General features: G+C 40.3%; 1 protein-coding gene across 9 annotated transcripts in view; it reads right to left on the reverse strand.

Annotated features, from left to right (window-relative positions):
- Dlgap1 (DLG associated protein 1) overlaps positions 1–22,444 on the reverse strand; it is a 784,196-nt gene that overhangs the window by 488,844 nt on the left and 272,908 nt on the right. For 8 of the 9 annotated variants that reach the window (XM_060368165.1, XM_060368163.1, XM_060368160.1 and 5 more), the window contains exon 3: positions 15,165–15,298. The gene's annotated coding sequence lies outside the window, so the exon portion shown is untranslated. The remainder of the gene's footprint in view (positions 1–15,164; positions 15,299–22,444) is intronic. The other variant, XM_060368161.1, reaches the window with a different exon arrangement.

Below are 22,444 nucleotides of genomic sequence, written 5' to 3' on the forward strand. Positions count from 1 at the left end.
ACAGTAAAACAACACAACACAACACCCCCAAACCAAACAGGACACAAGAGAGCACATGTGTCAGTGCTATAAAAACTTTATCTTCAGCAATAAGAGCAAAGCTAGATGGGAATAACATTTGCTGACTTCTGCTTTAGAAGAACAGAAGTCAGCACAAAATAACGTCTAAATTAAAAATTCTGGAAATAATAGAAATCAGAGCCTTAAAATGTAGGTATGAAAAGAAAGAGTATATTGACTTCTCTAGGACTTCACTGGCTGGCTATCCTAATACTATACTAGCCATAGGCTCATTGCAATATGGCATTGTAAAAAAAAAAAAAAAGAAAAAAAGAAAACCAAAACAACAACAACAACAAAAACCCCTATCACTATTTCTATTGATGTTACGCAAAGGTTAGAGGAATATTTATCAAAGATTTTATCTTTAAAATGCTGTGTGAAGGTTTCTGGTAGGAGGTAGCAAATTGGCACAGATAATCCAAAATTCTGATCCAAATCTGAAATTATAAGACTCCAAAATTTAAACTACAACACAGTGAATGATAATTTTTTGTCTTCTTCTTTTTTTTGCAGTTTACCATTTTTGCAGATTCTAGAATGCTGATTCCTGAAACCTGGCAGCTCAGACAATAACTGACTCTTTCCCAAGCACTTTGCAATTACTTTCTTTTAATTGAGGATGAATTGGTACAGCATGTAAAATCTGAACACTAAAAATGGATGCTTCAGGCAATGAATTTTAGAAAATTGAAATGACTCAACTGCCACTCAGACATTGCTTTCAGCCAATGGATATCTTGATTGAGCACTCACACAGCACAATCACTAAGTTCACATTCACTGATGACCTATTAGGTCCAAAAAACATGCCTGGCATACAGCAGAGTGTATGCTGCCCGTTTATTCATTGAGTATCTGAACAGAAACTCTAAGCTATGCTGTTTGCCCTTCTGAATGGCGATTGAGCACCTTCCCTAGACACTGGAAGTGGGAGAAGACGGAATAGGACAGGAGCCTTCCACAGAGGGCCTCTGAAAGACTACCCAGCAGGGTATTGAAGCAGATGCTGAGACTCACAGCCGAAGTTTGGGCAGAATGCAGGGAATCTTATGGAAGAAGGACAAGATAGAAAGACCTGGAGGGGACAAGAGCTCCACAAGGAGACTAACAGAACCAAAAATTCTGGGCCCAGGGGCCCTGCAGAGACCGATGCTCCAACCAAGGACCATGCATGGAGAGGTCTTAGAATCCCTGTTCAGATGTAGCCCATAGGCAGCTCAGTTTCCATGTGGGTTCCCTAATAAGGAGATCAGGGGCTGTCTCTGACATGGACTCAGTGCCTCACTCTTTGATTACTCCTCCTGGGGGGACACCCTTGCCAGCCACAGAAAAAGAAGATGCAGCCAGTCCTGATGAGACCTGATAGGCTAGGGTCAGATAGAAGGGGAGGAGGACTTCCCCAACAGTGGATTGGGCTGGTGTGCATAGTGGGAAAAGAGGAAGGGAGGGTGGGACTGGATGGAGATGAGGGAGGGGATACAGCCAAGATACAAAGTGAATAAACTAAATAATAATAAATCAATAAAAAAAGAGAGAAAATGACAAAAAAAAAAAAAAAAGAAAAAAGAAATTCTCTAAGCTATGGTGCCTGGATCCAAAATTTAGTCTCCTATTTACCAGCTGTGTAAACTTGGGGAGAAATTACTAAAACTTTCTGTGTCTTCCTTGCAAATTGGTAAAATGAGAATATATATAAAAAAGCACTCAGTTAAGTATTAAAAGAATAAAATTATATGCTACTAATAAAGCACTCTGTCTCTTTCATGGTCAAATTTCAAGAAAGGTAATGTTGTTAACATTATTTTAATTTGCACCTTCTCTTTACTACACAGGTATTAAATAGAAATGTCACACGTTTCTAGGGTACAAATGGTTCTCCACCAAGGCATGGTATCCTACTGATTACTACATAAGGCAGAACTCACCTAACATTCTACCAGAAGGCATCTTTCTTCAAAATGGAAAAGGAAATGATGTAAAATGAAAACATTTGGATAAGTAAAGCAAGTAGCTTTGTCTGTTCTGGAAATACTCATGTGATGGTGACGAACCTTTGAATAGTGTTACTTCTTGGGAGCTTTAACTTGTTTTGATAAGCGGCTTTAACAGATGTAGCAATCAGTGCTTGTATTACGTGTATCGTTGAACATTTACTATGTGTATTACATATGAGCTGAAGGTGTTTCAGGAAACTCTCATGGCAGCTCTGAGCTTTGCTTCCCTCATCCTGACACGTGGGCGGGATACCCCAACAGGCCCTGGGAGCCAGAGGATGCGTGATGCTTAGCTACATAACCTGCAACTACACGCTGAGTGTTTCATAGAGGCCCTTGAATAGAGGTCATAAGCCTAGGAAATGCTTTCCCCAGGCAGTGGGCCATACAGAACTGACTTGGCAGAGCATGCGAACTAGAGATAGTCAGTAACATGTCTCATGGAGAGGGCAGCTCCTCCCATTAGAGTGAGGGAACCCGACATGCTCATAAGAGTGACACAGACATTGCTTCTACACAGAAGGTGCCAGGATCTCTGCAGATCCAACTTCCAAGAAAGTTGGATCTCACCATCTGCCCATCAGAACTACTTAGGACTATGGCCTCTAGCCACATGTATCCCTTGTTGGGTCATTAAAATTCTTGAGTCAGTGTTTGCCCATCAAGGATAATTCACAATCAGTTAAAATCTGTCCAGGCTTATCTCTTGGAGTCTGGCCATCATTTTCTTCTACTCAGATAGAGAGTCTTATGACACAATGTTACTGGCTTGGGCTTTGGCACTAAACTTTCCTCCTTGGGTTATATTTTCTAAAACTCTCTCAGTAGCATTTTTTTTTCTTTTTACATATATAAAACAGGAATGATCACAGCACCTACTGTTTGAAGTTGTGGTAAAAACAAAAGGAAGTTAAAACTCTTAGCATGGTGTCTGGCACATCAGATTAGACAAAAATTACTGTTGCAAATACATCATCCCACTGCTGGGCGTACACATTACAGATGTAATTACATTGAGCAGATATCTGTATGCTCATGTTCATTGCAGCTCTATTCATAATAGCCAAGAAATAAAAGCAATGCCAGTGTCTCTCAAATGATGGATAAACAAAGAAAATGTGGTATTTGCACTCAAAGGAATATTATTCATTCATTAAAAAAAACATTAAACCATGTTATTTGTGACAACTGGATAGAACTAGAGAGCATTCTGTTAAGTGAGAAAAAAAAAGCACAAGAGAAGACCCACATGACATCTCTAATATACGAAATGTAACGAGGTTGATCTCGGAGAAGTTGATAATAAATGGTGGTTTCCATAGCTGCAAAGAGGCGAGGAGTCAGGGGAAAAGGTTGACCAACAGGCACTAAATTACAACCAGATGGAAGCAAAAAGCTCCAGGGTATCACTGCACAGAACAATGATGACAGATAATGATCACAGGCTGTACAACTCAAAAAGCTAGAAAGACTTAAAAATAATTTTACCACAGACATGACAGATAACTGATTTAAAGATTATCTAGTGTGTGTATATATATATATATATATATATATATATATATATATATACACTATATATATGTGATATATATATATATATAACAGTTTGCATGTGACCTCAGAAGTATGTTCAACTTCTGTTTTTGTGTATCAGTTAAAATAAAAACAACGCATCTGCGATGATATTATTTGGGAGAAGTTAATACAAAAACAGCTTGCAAAACAAAACTGTGATGAGAGGCTCACATGAGGCCCGGACATTGGTAAGGGTATTAATGAAGTGGCTCAAGCATAAGGAAGGGAGCTGGTGGGAGGGAGGGAATGAGAGAACCAGAAAACATAAACAAAACCTAGTGAGGGGTCAGAGAAGAAGGTGGGACTAAAATAAAGGGCAAGTCTCAAGATTCTGACATTGAAACAACAATGGTTCTTCAAAAAGTCAGATCAGGGAGTTGGGGTGAATGAGCTTTGCAATTTACAATCATACAGACTTTGAAGACAGATGCCACAATTGAAAGAAGTTTCTAAGCTTAAAATAAGCTCAGATTAAGCTTACTTTAAGAATAAGTTCATATTAATTAAATTTCCTACTCTGAAGAGTGGGGTATAGCTCAGAGACATTATCCATACCCTGAACATTCAAGGTTCTAGGTTCAGTCTTTAGCACCACAGCAATAAAATAAAATGAAATATGAAATAAAATAAAATAAAATCCCCATTTGGATCTCAAAATTTTCTGTCTTAGTCTGGATTGCAAAAAATTCTCCATCCCTAAACATCTCAGTACCCAGGCTCTGACCCTGACATCCATCTTCTCCTATCATCTACAGGATGGTCCTTCCCAGAGCCCAGGATCTAACCCCCTGTCCCTTTTGGCAGTTTGTCCTGGGGGTGATGGGCTGAGCTAAGCGTCAACTTCCTCTTCATATCCTATTCGGCCCCAGGACTTCAGTATTCTTGCCTAAAAGCATCTTCTTCCATATTACAATTACAAAAAAAATTTCCATAGCTAATGGGGAATGGAAACAACACAACCTAATGTCCTTCAACTGCCAAATGGATAATGACATTGTGGTCACACACACAGTAGAATACTATTCAGCTGTGGAGAAAAAAAAATAAAGAAATATAATAAAGTTTGGAGGTAAATGGGTGGAACTAGAAAAGATTACACTGAAAAGGGAAGTTGGTCAATACAGAAGGAAAGGGAGGAAGTAGGGGAAAACAGCACTAAGGATGTTTGAAAAGGCCATAAGAAATCATATTAATTCTCATTTACCTAAAATTACATATAATACATTTTAAGTATACACACATATGCATAGTTTAAATTGAGTTATGCCATTTGAGTTGATAATATTCCTTCCCAAGGGCCACAGACTAGCTAACAAAAACCCCAGTACCAAGCAGGAGAAATCACCTTTTGGGTTATTGATCTGGGCAGTCTGAGAGCTCCTCAAATAATATACACTATTGCTTTTGTCCTCGTTTTCCTCCCTGAAGTTGAGGTTAAGTCCCTATTGCTGAAGACACCATGTACTTCATACTCAGGACTTGGAGGATGTGAGTTATCAAAGAGCTACCTTTGATCATCCAGACGGGTTCTATGCAAGCAACAAAGAGCAACCAATAGTTGTACTATGATGTCTGGGAACCACAACAATGACCAACATGGTAAAATATCAAAAGGTGGCAATAGCAGTACCCATATATTGGCTGTAAACAACAACTATGTAATTGGACTTAAGACCCATCATCAGGAAAATATCATGACTAAAACTGGAAACCTAGCAAACTGCCCAGGACTCGTGAGGTCATGGGTCTTACAGGAAAACCAACTGCCACCGCTTTATGAGACCAGCACAAGCCCTGAATGGAATTCTGAACGCTTATCCTTAAGGTCATAGAAGAGTGTATATCTTACTGTTTTGTTTTCCTTTCTCTTTATCAAAGAAGCTTCTATTTGCAGAAGATGGCCCCCATTACAGAAAACCACAACTGCTCAAAAAGCAAAGAACAACTGCCAACAAGTGTCCAGCCATTGCACCTAAGGCTCAGGGAACCTTGCAGAAGAGGATGTGACAAGACTGTACGACCAGGAAGTCAGCTATGAGATTTTGTCTTCTAGAGATGTCAGAGACGCTACACCCATGATACCTCAACAGTAGGGCTGTCTGAACAAGATCTGAACAAGCACATCGTCAACAGATATGCTATTGTGGAAGGAGGAAATCTCATGGCGTCCTCATCTGGACAAAGAATCTCAGACAACCAAGGGCAGCTGAGAGAGGAAGGATGAGCCTCTGACTGATTAACAGTAACAATTAAAGCAAAGAGGCCACTGATTGAGAAGGGGTAAGTGAGGGGGCATGGAAAAGGTAGTAGGGAGGAAATGAAAAGAGAAAAATGACGTAATAATATTTTCATTAAATGTGGAGAAAGGGGAACCCTCCTCCATTGCTGGTGGGAATGTAAACTTGTACAACCACTTTGAAAATCAATCTGGCGCTTTCTCAGACAATTAGGAATAGTGCTACCTCAAGATCCAGCTATAGCTCTCCTAGGCATATATCCAAAAGATGCTCAAGTATACAACAAGGACATGTGCTCAACCATGTTTGTAGCAGCTTTATTTGTAATAGCCAGAAGCTGGAAACAACCCAGATGTCCCACAAAAGAGGAATGAATACAGAAATTGTGGTACATCTATATAATGGAATATTACTCAGCAATAAAAAACAAGGAAATCATGAAATTTGTAGGCAAATGGTGGGAACTGGAAATGATCATCCTGAGTGAGGTATCCCAGAAGCCAAAAGACACACAGGGTATATACTCACTCATTAGTGGATATTAGATATATAATATAGGATAAACATACTAAAATCTGTACACCTAAAGAAACTAATCTTGGTTTTCATATTCGTCACCTAATAAAGTTCCCTTCAGTTTAGTACAGAAACAATCGCTGCAAAGGATCTCTGCCTTAGCTTCAAAAGAAGTTCATATTTTAATAAAAACAAGCACGTTGAGGTAAAAAAAAAAAAGAAACTAATCAAGAAGGAGGACTCTGGCTAAGATGCTCAATCTTCATTCAGAAAGGCAAAGAGGATGTACATCAGAAGAGGGAGAAAACAGTGAACAGTTCAGGAAGCCTACCACAGAGGACCTTTGAAAGAATCTAACCTGTAGGGCATCAAAGCAGATGCTGAGACTTATAGTAAAACTTTGGGCAGAGTGCAGGAATCTCATGAAAGAAAATTGGTAAGACCTGGAGAAGACAGGAGCTCCACAAGGAGAGCAACCAAACCAAAAAATCTGGGCACAGGAGTCTTTTCTGAGACTGATACTCCAACCAAGGACCATTCATAGAGATAACCTACCACTCCTGAGCAGATGTACCCATGGCAACTCAGTGTCCAAGTGGGTTCCCTAGTAAGGGGAACAGGGACTGTCTCTGACAGGAACTGATTGGCCTGCTCTTTGATCACCTCCCCCTAAGGGGGGAGCAGCCTTACCAGGCCACAGAGGAAGACAATGCAGCCACTCCTGATGAAACCTGATAGACTAGGATCAGAAGGAAGAGGAGGACCTCCCCTATCAGTGGACTTGGGGAAGGGCATTGGTGGAGAAGTAAAAGGGAGGGTGGGATTGGGAAGGGAGGAGGGAGGGAGCCACGGGTAGGAAACAAAGTGAATAAACTGTAATTAATAAAAAATATAAATGAAAAAAGAAAAAGAAATAAAAAACATTTCCATGGTTGGAAACAGGTTGGAGTGAAAAAAAAATGATAATTATATATTTAAAAAGAAGCAGTAACTTCAAAGTTCAGAAAGGATACATTTTAAAAACTTTTCATACCCATGTAAATGTTAGTTACTGGTAATGTTTCTTAACAGAATATTTGAAACCTTTCTCAAATCGCTCATGAAATACTTTCTTATGTATAACATTTAGAGGTGGTTAATTCCCCAAAGGATAGTTAAGTGAACGCCTAATTAAGCCCCACTATACATTTCAGGTTTAAGCACTTGGGGTTTTTACTAAGATCCAGGAAGTCTGAGTAGGAAAGGGGCCTGGCCAGGGTAAAGAATGCTTCCCGGTGACCTAACTAAAAGGTAGACATTGCTGAAACATGTCTACCACTGGCAATAGCCTGTACCTATCAGTACACATGACACCTCTGTGGAGAGCGAAGCCCTCCAGCTCTTAAATAAGAAATCTTCCGCATGTCTGTATAGTCTCAGCAGCACCACTAACGTCACTACCAGCCTGCGGAAGCAAACCCACAACTGTACATGGACATTAAATCGCGCAGCCAGAAATCGCATTAGGAAACATCACCGAAGCACGGCACTCTCCGAACTTTCTCAGCTCTCGCCCTGCGTCCCCGTCCCCGTTTGCTTTCTATTCCTGTGACAAAAGCAAGTCAGGGAGAGTCGCGCTTATTTTAGCTTCCGGGTTAGAGTCCATCGTCAAGGAAAGCCAAGGCAGAGCTCGAGGCAGGGACTGAAGCAGAGACCATGAAGGAAGGCTGTTTACTGTTTGTTTACTGGCTTGTTTCCCCTGTGAATGGAATTTTATGTCAGCCAAATTTCTTACAACATCCAGGACTGCTTGCTTGGGCTTGGTTCTCCCATATTAATCATTAGTTAGAGGCCAGCTTTATGTACATAGGGAGTTCCTGATAGTTAGGGCCACATAGAAAATGTCTCAATAAAACGTCCCCGATATTTGAAATGTCAGAGAGATGGACCTCGTGGATCCTAGAGTTTTGTCAAACTTATATGTTATTTGATTTTCAGTTCCCAGATTGCACTGGAAGGATGGGAAATGCCAGTGCTAAAGTTAGGTATTTAGCATAGTATCAGCATTTCCCCAAATTTAGCTTTTAATGAACATGGTCTGTTGGGCGAAAATCCGTAGCATATGTTAAGGATACACAAAGATGAAATAAACTCAGCCAGCAATCCTGTCTTTTTTTTTTTTTTCTCATTATTCTTGGCAAGCTGTATCCATTGAATGCAATAAACCTGATTCCCGTGTATTCTCACAGGTAAGCAAAGACCTACAAGCAGTGAACTGCAATAAAGTTCATTATGGTTTATTTAAAAACAAATTATCTGGTTATATAGTATATTGCTTTTATATATCATGAATAATTGGTATAGTGAAAAAGCTGCTCTACTGGGAAATATTGGGTTGTTTAAATAAATAATATCATAATTCACACCATTCACTAAATCTGTTATCCTTCTATGATCTGTCTCTCTCACTCACTCTATTTATCTGTCATCTATTTATCTATGAATCATCTATATTTATCCCTATCAACTACCCTTCTATCTATAATCTATCTTTATCCCATAAACCTTCACACACCCCCATCAGCAGGATTTTCACCTTGATGGTGATATTTGTGAGACATGACCAGCACAGCACACAGTATCCCACAGTTAGATTTCAGTTTCTTACAATTATCTGAATGAATCAAGCTTTCCAGAGGGCATAGCGGTTTTCAGCTTATAAATTATTTCTGCCATAAAAGGGACAGATGACTAAACAGGAAGAATTAACTCCAGACATTCACTTACAGCAAATTTATAGGACATTGAAATTGAAAAAAAAAAACAAAAACAAAACAAAAAAAAAAAAAAAAAGAAAAGAATGAAATCCTATGCTGAGGTTGAAATCCAAAGCTACATTGATTGTCTATTAAGTATGCAACTCTGAATTTCTGATGATGAAGTATTGGGGTTAACCAGTGTCAGAGAGACAATTCAACCTCAAGAACTTCTGAAAAACAGAAATATGTTCAACGTGAACATGATTCTTGTAGCAAATGAATCTTCTATCGACCAAAATTTGATTTCTTTTGCCTCTGGAGATGAAGCTGCACCTGGCAAATTGGCTGTGAAAATGAACTTTTTATTTTGAGAAATGAAAAAGAAACGACTTTGCATATACTGTAATCATATCTAAATTCTAAGCATACGGACATTTTTTTTAGGACGATTCTCTGTGGTTTGTAAAACCTCTAGGTTGGGTTTGTGGAATCCAAAGTTGTGGTTAGATTACAAGCGAGGACACAGGATGACATTTGCAGACTTTTTACTCAAAGATTAAGGAGTCATATTTTTTGTTTGTTTGGTGAATGGATGGAAGGGAACATTGGGTCTCTTTTGGTAGCCCTGTTTGGTCCGGAACTTGCTATATATCCCTGGCTGGCCCTAGGCTTCTGATCCTTCTGTTTTGGCCTCTCAAGCATTGAGATAGTCTATGTATACATCATATCCCATGGAAGGAATGACTGTTGAGGTAAAGGGCATGGCTTTCTGCCTATACTCGCTAGTATGGGGAATGGTCAGAGACATCCCATCCAGATTAAAATGCACAAGGAATTCTTCCATTAGCTGTTCAAGACTCACTTGACTAAATTTTGGATACATTTTCTAAAGTGTACTCATCTTTTAAAGTCTCAAGCAAAGATTTCCTTAGCCTGGTGGAAGAGAAGGAAATGTTTACTTACTTCTGAAATCTTAGTTTGGGTTTAGTGAGCTTGAGCTCTGAGCAGGCTGTTAGAGCTTTAACTACATTCTAGATTTTTTTTTTGTACATTATTTCTTGTTTTCAAGACAACCTTACAAGTGAAAGTCATAATCCCAATTATAAGAGTAATAATAAAATACAAAACTCATTTTACAGGTAGAGATACTTAAGTATGTAATGTGGTTTGGAATATTGTTTAAGGGCAGCCCTGAGATAAGAGAAAATCTGAGTGTTGAAATAAAATATTTTTCAGTCTTAAACCCTGCCTTTAAACATCTCCTTCAAACTGTGTGCAGTCAACAGATTGACCCTTTCATACTTCTGAAGCTAGTTTTAGGTAACACTGCATGAGCTATATACCCTCAGATTGAAGTTGGTCATTGGAATGAATCTCAGGGTTTTTGACCTAAGCAGCTTTCCCACCTCTCTTTTCTCTCCTTTTCTAAAAAAAATTATTTATTTTTATTTTATGTGTTTTGCTGGCATGCATTTCTATGTACCCCATGTACATGCCTAGTGCCCACAGTGACCAGATGAGGGCACTGGATCCCTTGGAACTGGAGTTACAGGTGGTTGTGAGCTGACATGTGGGTGCTGGGAACCAAAAAGCAAGTGCCTTGGAAGAGAAGCCAAGGTGCTTCTCTTTTAATCACCGTGCTATCTCTGTAGCCCTCTCTTCTTCTCTCTTAAAGTCAAGTGTGTATGTGTGTGTGTGTGTATCTGTTTGTATCTGTGTGTGTGTGTGTCTGTCTTTCTCTGTCTTTCTCTGTCTTCCCCTGCTCCCTCTCTGTGTATACATAGTTGGGCATCCATGAGGAGCTTCCCAGAATTCTCCTGTCTCTGCCTCTCATCTCACCATTAGGAGTGCTGGGATTATAGACATGGGTTACCGGGTGCAGCTTCATATTGGCTGTGAGAATTTGAACTTTGCTCTTCACATTGGTGTGGTGAGTATTTTAGCCACTGAGGTATCCCCCCAACACCAACTGCTTCTTTCTCTAACTGAGGTAGGAAGTCTAGGACTCAGCCAAGTAAATACATCCATAGAAAAATAAAGCTGAAGCTAGGATTTTTTGCTTTAATTAATATTTAAGCTTTCACCTGAAGCATGCTATGAAATAAAATGAAATTACTAATTTTTCTACTACTAATATGAGTTATGATATATATTTTTAAAGATAAATTTTCATGTTCATCATCTTCTATGGTTAATTATGGTAATACACAATTGTAAGCTTTTTCATGGATGTATTTTAAGTTTAGTAGACAACAAAAATACACAGGAACAAAATATATGGGACTTTTTTCTTAAAGCATACAGAAGAAAATTTATACTGAGCTTTGAAAGTAGGCACTGAGCCTACTTCCTGGAATAAATTGAAGAACAGGCAGAAAATGGACAGTCGGGAAAGTTATTTAGCAAGAAAAGTTGGATAAGTTTGCCAATCTAATCATGGTCTGAAAAATGCAGATAAAGATGTGGAAAGAAAACATGCAATATTGATCATGAACACATTCCAATGCAGGAACCATAATGTGCTTTTGTCCTTGGAGTGAATGAGTATTTGGACCAACCTGCCCTGCAAAATCTAAACTCACAGAAGACAGTTTCACAAAGGAAATTATTAAACTGAGGTGATTTCCCCGTTTCACACACCCAGTGGCTCTTTCATAAAGTAAAATGTACAGTTAGTTTTGATAAGATGACATTTCTATCACTGTAGTGAATCAGATAGCAAGCTGTCTTCCATGGAGGGCTGTGCTTATCAAGAGCACAGAGATGCCCAGGGTTACCCAGAAGCACTGGGCAGGGTTAGTCCTCTCTTAAGAAGCCTTCTGTGTTGAGTGTCATTTAAGGAAGACTCCCTGCAAAGGAAATCTTGTCACTCTTTACACGAATCCCACAGAGATTTCTTTGTATGAAGTCACTTGTTGAATACACCCACCCACCCATCCATCCATCCACCCATCCATCCACCCACCCACCCATCCACCCATCCACCCATTCATCCACCCATCCACCCACCCATCCATCCATCCACCCACCCATCCACCCATCTACCCATCCATCCACCCATCCATCCACCCACCCACCCATCCACCCATCCACCCACTCATCCACCCATCCACCCATCCATCCATCCACCCATCCATCCACCCACCCATCCACCCATCTACCCATCCATCCACCCACCCATCCATCTACCCATCCATCCACCCACCCATCCATCCATCTATCCATCCATCCATCCATCCATCCATCAATATTTATTATTCTCCAAAGTTTATATTGCAGTAGAGGACAGGAGATATATCTGGGAACTTAGTATGCAAACTTTCATGATATTGAGATCTTATTTCACAGTTGGAGCAAAGGCTCGGAGGTTAAGAGTAACTACTGCTCTTGCAGAGGACCCAAGTTTGGTCTTCAGCACCGATATGGTAGCTCACCACTATGTATAACTTCAGTTCCAGGGCATCTGACACCCTCTTGGGGCCTTCATGAGCAGTGAAACCATATTGTGCATATATATACATGCAGGCACACATTCATACACATAAAAAAGAAAAAATAAATCATCTAGAAAAAGGATCTTATGTATTTTTATCTTTTTTTCCTCTTTTTTGAGTCAATGTCTCACTTTGTAGCACTGGCTGCTGGCCTAGAACACTGTATGTGAGCAGACTGGCTTTGAACTAGGAAACCTCCCTGCCACTGCCGCCCCAGTGCTGGGATTAAAGGCTTGTGCCACCATGCCCAGCTATTAAATCTCATTTCATTCCAAGAGACTCAGATCCAGTCTGAAGTTAACCTAACTTTCCACAATATGAACCTCGTCTCTCTCTAACTCAGTCTGTAACATGAGCATCATAGTTCCACCCGGATCATTCTGTTTATAGCTCGGCTCTCCAAGTCAGGTGTCTGAACAAACAGGTAGGCACCTGCTCAAAGCTCGTTGGAAGTGCACATTTGTGACCTTGTCCTGCACTGATCTATGCCAGACAACCGCAGACCCACAAACACAATCGAAAGCTTGATAGACCACAGATAGTTGTAGACAGTGCGTTACACCACTGGTGAGTGAAATCGAAGAGTAAAAGTAAGCCAGAAAACTGAGTGGCAGGCTTTAAAAACCTCAGAATTAGCAGTTTGGATAACAATAGAGAGATGAATCTGAGAATATTTGTCCTGAGCTAAAACCAGGTGTAATCAGAGCTTTCACACTGGAAGAACAGAAATCAAAGGAAGCTGTGATGGTACAGAGGTGGCTGCAAGTGCAGTAAGGAGATGGTTGCCATCTCACAGTCCCCGGGGAAATTCACTCTTTTTGCATCTCATCCTCAGGAACAGACTTGATCTGAGCAACACCTCCCCACTGTCAATGAAGTCTCGTCCTTTTGGTTTTTTTTTGCCATGTCATCTGCCACAACTTCCCTGGCCCCACAACCCATCACCTCCTGCCAATGCTCCTTGCATGCCATTTTCACTGCTCTCACTAGAAAGTTGTGTATCACCATGCACTAGTTGAGATGTTTGCAGAAAATGTCTCCTTGTAGATTACATAATTCATAGCTGTTCCTTTCTAGTCACAACTTACCATGTGATTTTATAGATTTTAACAAAACCACTGTTTTTATCCAACTTTTTTTTTGTTTGTTTAACATTCTAATGCTGAAAAAAGAAAAAAGGAGTCAGGAGCAGTGAGATGAACTAGCTAGTAAGTGGACTTAACGGGAAGCTCATATACTAAATATGGTGGAATGAGAGAACCAACTCCCTCAAATGATCCTCTAGAGATGAGAGAGAAAGAGACAGAGAGAGAGAAAGAGAGATGGGGGAGAGAGACAAAGAGTAAACACACGTGTGTGCACACTCTCATTGTGAATAATACCCAGTAAGTAACTTCCAAAGTACCATTAAATGTTATTACATTAGCCATAACTATTTCTAAAATGCTCAACACACTTTGAAATCTATTGTGCGTATATATATTTATAGAATAAATAGTATATATTATATATATTAATATATATATAAATATCGTATGCCAAAATGCATCTCTCATTTTGATCACAGATCTATTGGTAAAAGTTTATCTCGGAACTGTTCAGTTTGGCTCCCTGACACGAAGCTCTTTCCTCTCGATGCTTCATCCAGGAGAAAAATGACCTGCTTAAAAATCCAGCAAAAGGGGGTGTAACAAAGTCGTTGATTGGCTGAATAAGACCTCTGGACCACATGCAATTGCAGCCACAGCTGCAGAGATGGACATTTCTATCAGGTTCTCTTTGCCTTTATAATGTCAGCAAAATGTTGCTATGCAGTTCAGTCTACACTCAATCTTATTATCCTTCTGTATTTTCTGCCTGAAAATTACTTCATGTACCAGTAAGAAGGCCCAGCTGCTCTTATCTGGATTCATGGGATCACCTTCCCAGCAAAGTGCCATTTTTAAGTCCTTGTCTTTGTTGTACAAATAACCCAAACAGGACAGTAGCTTACTAATGTATTCAGCAATATTAATCCCCCTCTGATCTGACATTACATGGAACACATTTGACTTATATATTTTATGGTCTTTTCCTCCTAACAGAGCCCATGAAAGAAAGAGAGTGGAGATGGTAGCATGGGCATCAGCATTTTCACTGCCTCTCCTACCAGATTTACATCGCAGTGGGCATGCCTGTGCTGATGAATGCAAATTTGTACAGCACGCAAAGAAAATACAAAGTGATTCGGTGCCATCAATTTCTTTCATTCCATGCTTAACCTCAGGTCCGGTATTTTATCTCCCAGTCCTGAAAATTGCATTTGCCTGATCTGACATTCTAGATTGATAACAATAATCACTACAGATGCGAACTCTATCTTGATCAAAATCTGTACAGGTAACCATGGAGTTAAAAAACAGACTTTAAATTCTTCAGCCTCCTATGGCTTTGGAACTTTAAGGTAGAAATATATCACATTATAAAAAGAGAAGAACTGTTTCATGTAGTGCCTCGTAAGAGAGAGTTGTAGAAGTGGGTTATACAAAGGAAATGAAGTTTTACCTTTGACGATCACTCCTCCATTTTTAAAAAAAATGTTTCTTTTTTCCTTTTTCGCTTCCAAAAAAGATCCTAACTTCAGGTTGTTGTGATATTGTTAGCCAGATGTCACTCTTGGTATGTGATGTTCAACTGCTCTGAAAAATAACAAATGCAATAATTAGACATGATGACTCATTCAAAACAGAAACTCACTGAGGACTGATCTCATAAAAATGACACTGGGAGCCATTAAATCCACTGATGTGAGACAAAGAAATCTACATGGTGGTTCTTGTGACGATATTGCACTCGGCATCTTTATGCATCTCAGAAAATCAAATCAACCAGAAAATAAAAACATTTATGTCACTATTATAGGTAAGTTTGATATTCTACAAAATGCTTGTCTATAATCATCACTTATATTCTCTTTAAAAAGTAATAAACAGAGGTAGGGAGGAATGACTCAGGGGTTAAGAGCACATTCTGCTTTTGCAGAGGACACAAATTCAGGTCCTAGCACCCCAGCATCTGAAGGCTCACAGCCATCTGCAATACTCGCTCCAGGGACCTGAGGCCTCTGGGCTCTGCAGGCACCTGCGTTCATGTGCAAAGACCCGCCCCCAAACACACACAACTGAAAATAAAAAACATAAGCCTTTAAAAAGTAATGAAGTAGGAGTATCAAATACATGACTTTGTAAGGTACAGCATATGTACAAGATTTCAGTCACTTTCTGGGAATTACATATCTTATTAATACTGCAAGTAACTAACTATGGTTTTAAAAGGAGTAAAAACTGGCATTATTCCCATTGTGATTTCTATTTCTTTGACCTTACAGCAGGATCCAACATGGCATACTATTCCCAAGTGTCCAACTGTGCGCATTCTGATGTCTAAGCCAAGCCATTCACGAGATGATCTATGATGTTTTCTTACAAAGTGGCTACACAGAAATTATATCTGGGCTCCCTTGTGAGACAGAGCTTCCCTCACATCACAACACATGCTGTGAGAGGAGCTGTGACTCTCCTTTCTAGCAGGTCACAGACAGAGCTCATCACACAAATGGCCCGATGTTTTACAGTGTTGGGGTACACTGAGATACACTCTTGTTTTCTTGTTTTTTTTTTCTTTTTTTTTTTTTAAGCAACATAATTCTCTGTGCCTTGGTAGCATATAAAAATACTTTCAGAAGAGAAAAATATATTCAAGCAATAAGTAAAAATGTAGTCAGATTCACAATTGAGATTAATGTGACTGTTGTTTTTTAAACAAAATCAGCACTTTATTTAGATTGAAATGAACTATACAAAATTGATTTTATTCACCAAAAACATTTTTCTGTATTATATTTTTTTTTAGATAAACCACAAAACATTTATTTTTGTAGGTTTTTGCTCATAAATCAAGACGAGGCAGTAGACATAATCACGCAAAAAGAAGAAAACAGACCAGTCCACTGCTGCCTGTGTGGATAGCCTCTGGGTCTGTCTTCACCACGAAGCAGACGTGAATTTTCCTGTGAAAAGGCCTATGAAAATGTGGGCTCAATAAACGAATGTAAACAGCAGCAACCAAAGGTGGAGAACAGGGCCTGGCTCTGCATTCCCACCGTAAATTGTTTCTTTGAGGGTCTTCCGTCCTGACAGAATCTACGTGAAAGCCACAGGCTGAGCTCACAAACCTGTCATTCCCATGACTGCCCGTCACACAGTTGGCAGTACTGAAGCTTAACCACTAGGCTCCACCACAGTCTTCATTTCTGTTTGTTTGTTTATCTTTTATCTATCTATCTATCTATCTATCTATCTATCTATCTATCTATCTATCTATCTATCTATCTATCTATCTATGACAGTGTCTCAGTGTGTGGCCCAGGCTGGCCTAAACCTTATGATTCTTGTGCCTCTGCCTTCCAAGCACTGCTGCCACAGATTTTTAAATACCTGCAACTCCTACAATTCAAAGGTCAACGGTATACTTCATGGTAACACACTATCAAATGTATTTCTCTCACCCAACTCATTTTCCAAAGGCCTGATAACTCAGTAATTGACTACTGGATCCACAATGAAGATGTTGTACCTAAAACAACTTTTAACTAAAACAATTCCAGAGTGCCACTAGCACAGAAGCATCTGGGGACTCCCAATGCCAACTTCTGGATGAACAGACAGGTATTGAAAGCATGAGAGTTCAAACAGGGGCCATCGAAATACGTGGGTTACCAATAGCTAATGAAGTGTTCACCTGAGGTTTATCAGCGAGGCACGCAGTGATTAATTGGCCCTACTATACCACAGGCTTTTATTCCAAACAGAAAATAGAAGACAACAGCCATTTAAAAAAATCTTTTAGGTATTTTCAATGGTTTCTGAATTATTTGTAGGAGGAGTTTGTACAGAGTTTGTATAGAGTTTGATGTGTATCCACCATTAAATCCAGATCATGTTTTTTTTTGGTTGTTGTTGTTGGTTTTTTATTATTTTTATTTTCTATATTAATTACAGTTTATTCACTTTGTATCCTAGTTGTTCCCCCCCCATTCCCTTCCAAGCACCCCCTCCCTCCCTCATCTCCTCCCATGCCCCTCTCCAAGTCCACTGATAGGGAAGGTCCTTTTCCCCTTCCATCTGACTCTAGCCTTTCAGGTATCATCAGGACTGGCTGCACTGTCTTCCTCTGTGGACTGGTAAGGCTAATTCCTTCTCAGGGGGTGGTGATCAAAGAGCCAGCCACTGAGTTCATGTCAGAGACACCCCCTGTTCCCATTACTAGGGAACCCACTGGGAGACTGAGCTGCCATGGGCTACATCTGTGCAGGGGTTCTTGGTTATCCCCATGCATGGGCCTGGGTTGAAGTATCAGTCTCAGCAAAGACCCATGGGTCCAGATTTCTTGGTTCTGTTGCTCTCCTTGTGAAGCTCCTGTCCTCTCCAGGTCTTACTATCTGCCCCTTCTTTAATAGGATACCCTGCATTCTGCCCAAAGTTTGGCTATGAGTCTCAGCATCTGCTTTGATAGGGGGTAGAGTCTTTCAGAGGCCCTCTGTGGTAGCTTCCTGTCCTGTTCAGTGTTTTCTGCCTCTTCCATTTGTCCTGTTTGCCTTTCTGAGTGAGGATTGACCATATCACCCAAGGTCCTCCTTCTTGCTTAGCTTCTTTAGGTGTACAGATTTTAGTATGTTTACCCAATATCATATGTCTAATATACACTTAAAGTGAGTATACCATGTGTGTCTTTCTGCTTCTGGGATACCTCACTCAGGATGATCTTTTCTAGTTCCCACTACTTGCCTGCAAATTTCATGATTTCCTTGTTTTTAATTGCTGAGTAGCATTCCATTGTGTAAATGAAATTTACACAATTTCTGTGTCTATTCCTCAGTTGAGGGACATCTGGGTTGTTTCAGGGTTAGAGCTAAACAGAATTCTCTAGAGAGGAATATAAATGGCAGAGAAACACTTAAAGAAATGCTCAACGTCCTTAGTCATTAGGGAAATGTAAATCAAAACGACCCTGAGATTTTACCTTACACCTATCAGAATGGCTAAGATCAAAAACTTAAGTGACAATATATGCTGGAGAGGATGTGGAGAAAGGGAAACCCTCCTCCACTGCTGGTGGGAATGTAAACTTGTACAACCACTCTAGAAAGCAATCTGGCACTTTCTCAGCCAATTAGAAATAGTGCTACCTTAAGATCCAGCTATACCACTCCTAGGCATATATCCAAAATATGCTCAAGCACACAACAAGGACATTTGCTCAACCGTGTTCATAGCAGCTTTATTCGTAATAGCCAGAACCTGGAAACAACCCAGATCATGTTTTATATCAAGACTTATGTTAAGCAAAGTGTCCCGCAACTCTGCTTTGAGACACTTTTCCTCCGTTTTCATAGCACTCATTGCTCATTCTCAGCTTTCACCACAGGGAGAATGCACAGCCCCATCAGTGAGGCATAGACATTAGGAAAAAAACTTGATGTCAGGAAGACGGAGGGCTTCATAAATGGCGGAGGGAGCTCCATATCTTTTCCTCTGTGTTTCCTCTGGATCCTCCAACGGTGAAACTTGGCTGAGAGCATGTTGGGATTGGGTAGGTCACTTCTGTACATGTCAGCAGGGTGTTGAATCTGAGCTGCCCCATCACTGAGGGTACCAGAGACAGGCATTTCAGAGCTTTGAGGTGCTGTTCAGAAAGCCTGTCCTTAAGCTCCTGTGGGTGTCTTTATGTTTACCATGAGGTGGAATAACTGTACAGCTAGACAAGCATTTATACTCTGCAGAGCCGCGACAGATTTTGATTTCGTGGTTACCACTGTTCTTAAAAATGTGTTATCTTTTATAAGAGCCATTGGGAAGAATCTCCAGGGACAAACCTCTTTGCAGCCAGAAGCTTGACCGCAGTACGGCATTCACTTAACGAGGTGATGGAAAATACTGAGTTTATCACGAGTTTTGGTCTGAGGAAGCTACAGATTTAGCAAGTGAACCTGACATTCAGATGAAACACCCAGGGAAGTTCCAGAGGGCCCAGCAAGGTAACCTGGAGCCTCAGCTAACCTCTGAGTATTCCTATAAAGCCTCAGTGTTCCAGCACTGGGACTGTTGTTCTAACCTAATCTCTGTAAGAACTGTAATACAGAGTTCATGTTTTAGAACAGGGTTTAGAGGTCTTGGAGATGATGTGGTCTGACCACTTTTTTGGAGCTGTCAAAGGCAAAAACTACATCCCAGGGCTTCTGCCTGAGAGTCCTGCCACCCAGCACTGTGGGGCTTTAATTTCCAAAATGAACACTGGATGGTCAAAGAGATCATGGATGACATCATTTTGTTAATATTATTTTGAGGCTGGCAAAACTGATGGGTATTAGAAGACCACTGGCAATGGATTACAAGATCAACAGTAACTCAACCACACTGATCATCTACACAACACTTAATAATGCACCCTAGAGACATCATGAAGGACACATATCTCATTTCTCCATCCTAGAGAAGACAGAATGAGATTCCATTATCAGTTACAATTTGAAGACTTGAAGCCTTGCTTTATGAACTATTATCCTGCTTAGCATTCTCAATGTTCCAGTAAATCAAAGTCTGAGGAGAACATCTTCCCATATATGTGAGGACAGAATTACTTAAAGATAATGAATAAAGACTGATTTCCAAAACAAACAGCTTGACCACTTATCTATTCATGAATATTTATTGAGACTTTATTTTGTATTCAATAGAGTCTAAATATTCAACTAAATGGTGCTGATCATTTAAAAAGTGGAGAGATGATGCAATCTGTAAAAATGGATACCAGAGTATGAACAAAAAATAAGTTTCAGTACAAATAGATCATTGTGAAAATTATATAATTATTAGGTGAACATCTATTTTAAACAGGAAAAGAAATCTTAAATACTACCCCATGTAGAGTGTAGTCCCAAATATGATTAGCTATCATTGTCACCTCGAAATCTTCTCCAAAATGCAAATCATGGGACTATGAAATTTCACCTTTAATCAAATATTTAGAGACAGCATCTTAATATGTTACCCAGCTGGCCTTGCATCCTCTGCGTCGGTCCCCTGGGTAGGTAACACTGCAGGTATAAACCACCACACCTAGCCATGCACAACCACCCCAGCTGGGACATTCCTGGCTAAGTCAGGGGAACCTGCATTTTGAAATGGCTCCCAGCTACTCCTGGGCGTGCTCCTGGGTCTTTACCATCTTCATTACACAGCCTAGAGCACTGACTTGCTCCAGGCATTTGCTTCTTGGTGATGAAACTGAGTCCAGTATACAGAACTGTTTCTCTGGTACTCTCACCTTTTCCATATCCCAAGAGGCCCTATCCTCCCACCCCCTTAAAATTTGCTTTGGTTAAGTAGGAGTTATTTAGTCCAGATAGTCTAGAAAAAGAAGAGCAAAAGAACAACTGTAGCTACTCAATGCTAGAAGATTTACATAGATATATTTTTTTTCATTCCTATCTTATTGATTTTCCACATATGGAGGCTCTGGAATTTTTTTTTAATTTCTCAGATACTATCTTTTTATTTTTTATTAATTACAGTTTATTCACTTTGTTTCCCTCCTGTAGCTTCCTCCCTCCTCCCCTCCCAATCCCACCCTCTCTCTACCTTCTCCACCCATGTCCCTCCCCAAGTCCACTGATAGGGGAGGTCTTCCTCCCCTTCCTTCTGATCTTACACTATAAGGTCTCATCAGGAGTAGCTGCATTGTCTTCCTCTGTGGCCTGGTAAGGCTACTCTCCCCTCAGGAGAGGGGAGAGGCCTGATCAAAGAGCAGGCCAATCAGTTTTTGTCAGCAACAGTCCCTGTTCCCCTTACTAGGAAACCCACTTGGACACTGAAGTGCCATGGGCGACAGCTGTGCAGGGGTTCTAGGTTATCTCCATGCATGGTACTTGGTTGGAGTATCAATCTCAGAAAAGACCCCTGTGCCCAGATTTTTTAGATCTGTTGCTCTCCTTGTGGAGCTCCTGTCCTCTCCAGACCTTACTATCTCCCCCTTCTTGAATAAGATTCCTTGAACTCTGCCCAAAGTTTGGCTATACGTCTCAGCATCTGCTCTGATACCCTGCAGGGTAGAGCCTTTCAGAGGCCCTCTGTGGCAGGCTCCTATCCTGTTCCCTGTTTTCTCCCTCTTCTGATGTCCATCCTCTTTGCCTTTCTGAACGGAGATTGAGCATCTTAGCCAGAGTCCTCCTTCTTGATTAGTTTCTTTAGGTGTACAGATTTTAGTATATTTATCCTATATTATATGTCTAGTATCCACTTATGAGTGAGTATATACCCTGTGTGTCTTTCTGTTTCTGGGATACCTCACTCAGGATGATCTTTTCCAGTTCCCATCATTTGCCTGCAAATTTCATGATTTCCTTGTTTTTTATTGCTGAGTAATATTCCATTGTGTAGATGTACCACAATTTCTGTAACCATTCCTCAAATGAGGGGCATCTGGGTTGTTTCCAGCTTCTGGCTATTACAAATAAAGCTGTTACAAACATGGTTGAGCAAATGTCCTTGTTGTATACTTGAGCATCTTTTGGATATATGCCTAGGAGTGGTATAGCTGGATCTTGAGGAAGCACTACTCCTGGGCTTCATCTGGAAACCTCACCCAAAAGGCCAAACAGAATAAAGAAACAAAACATAAACCCACCCACCAAGCAAGCATGCAAGAAAAAAAGTACAAGTTGCAGCCTTGGTTTAGAAATTGATGGTCAGGGCTCTGACACCTTGTCTTCTATGAGTGGAGACTCC

Source organism: Meriones unguiculatus, chromosome 15 (genome assembly GCF_030254825.1).
Source record: "Meriones unguiculatus strain TT.TT164.6M chromosome 15, Bangor_MerUng_6.1, whole genome shotgun sequence".
NCBI lineage: Eukaryota > Metazoa > Chordata > Mammalia > Rodentia > Muridae > Meriones > Meriones unguiculatus.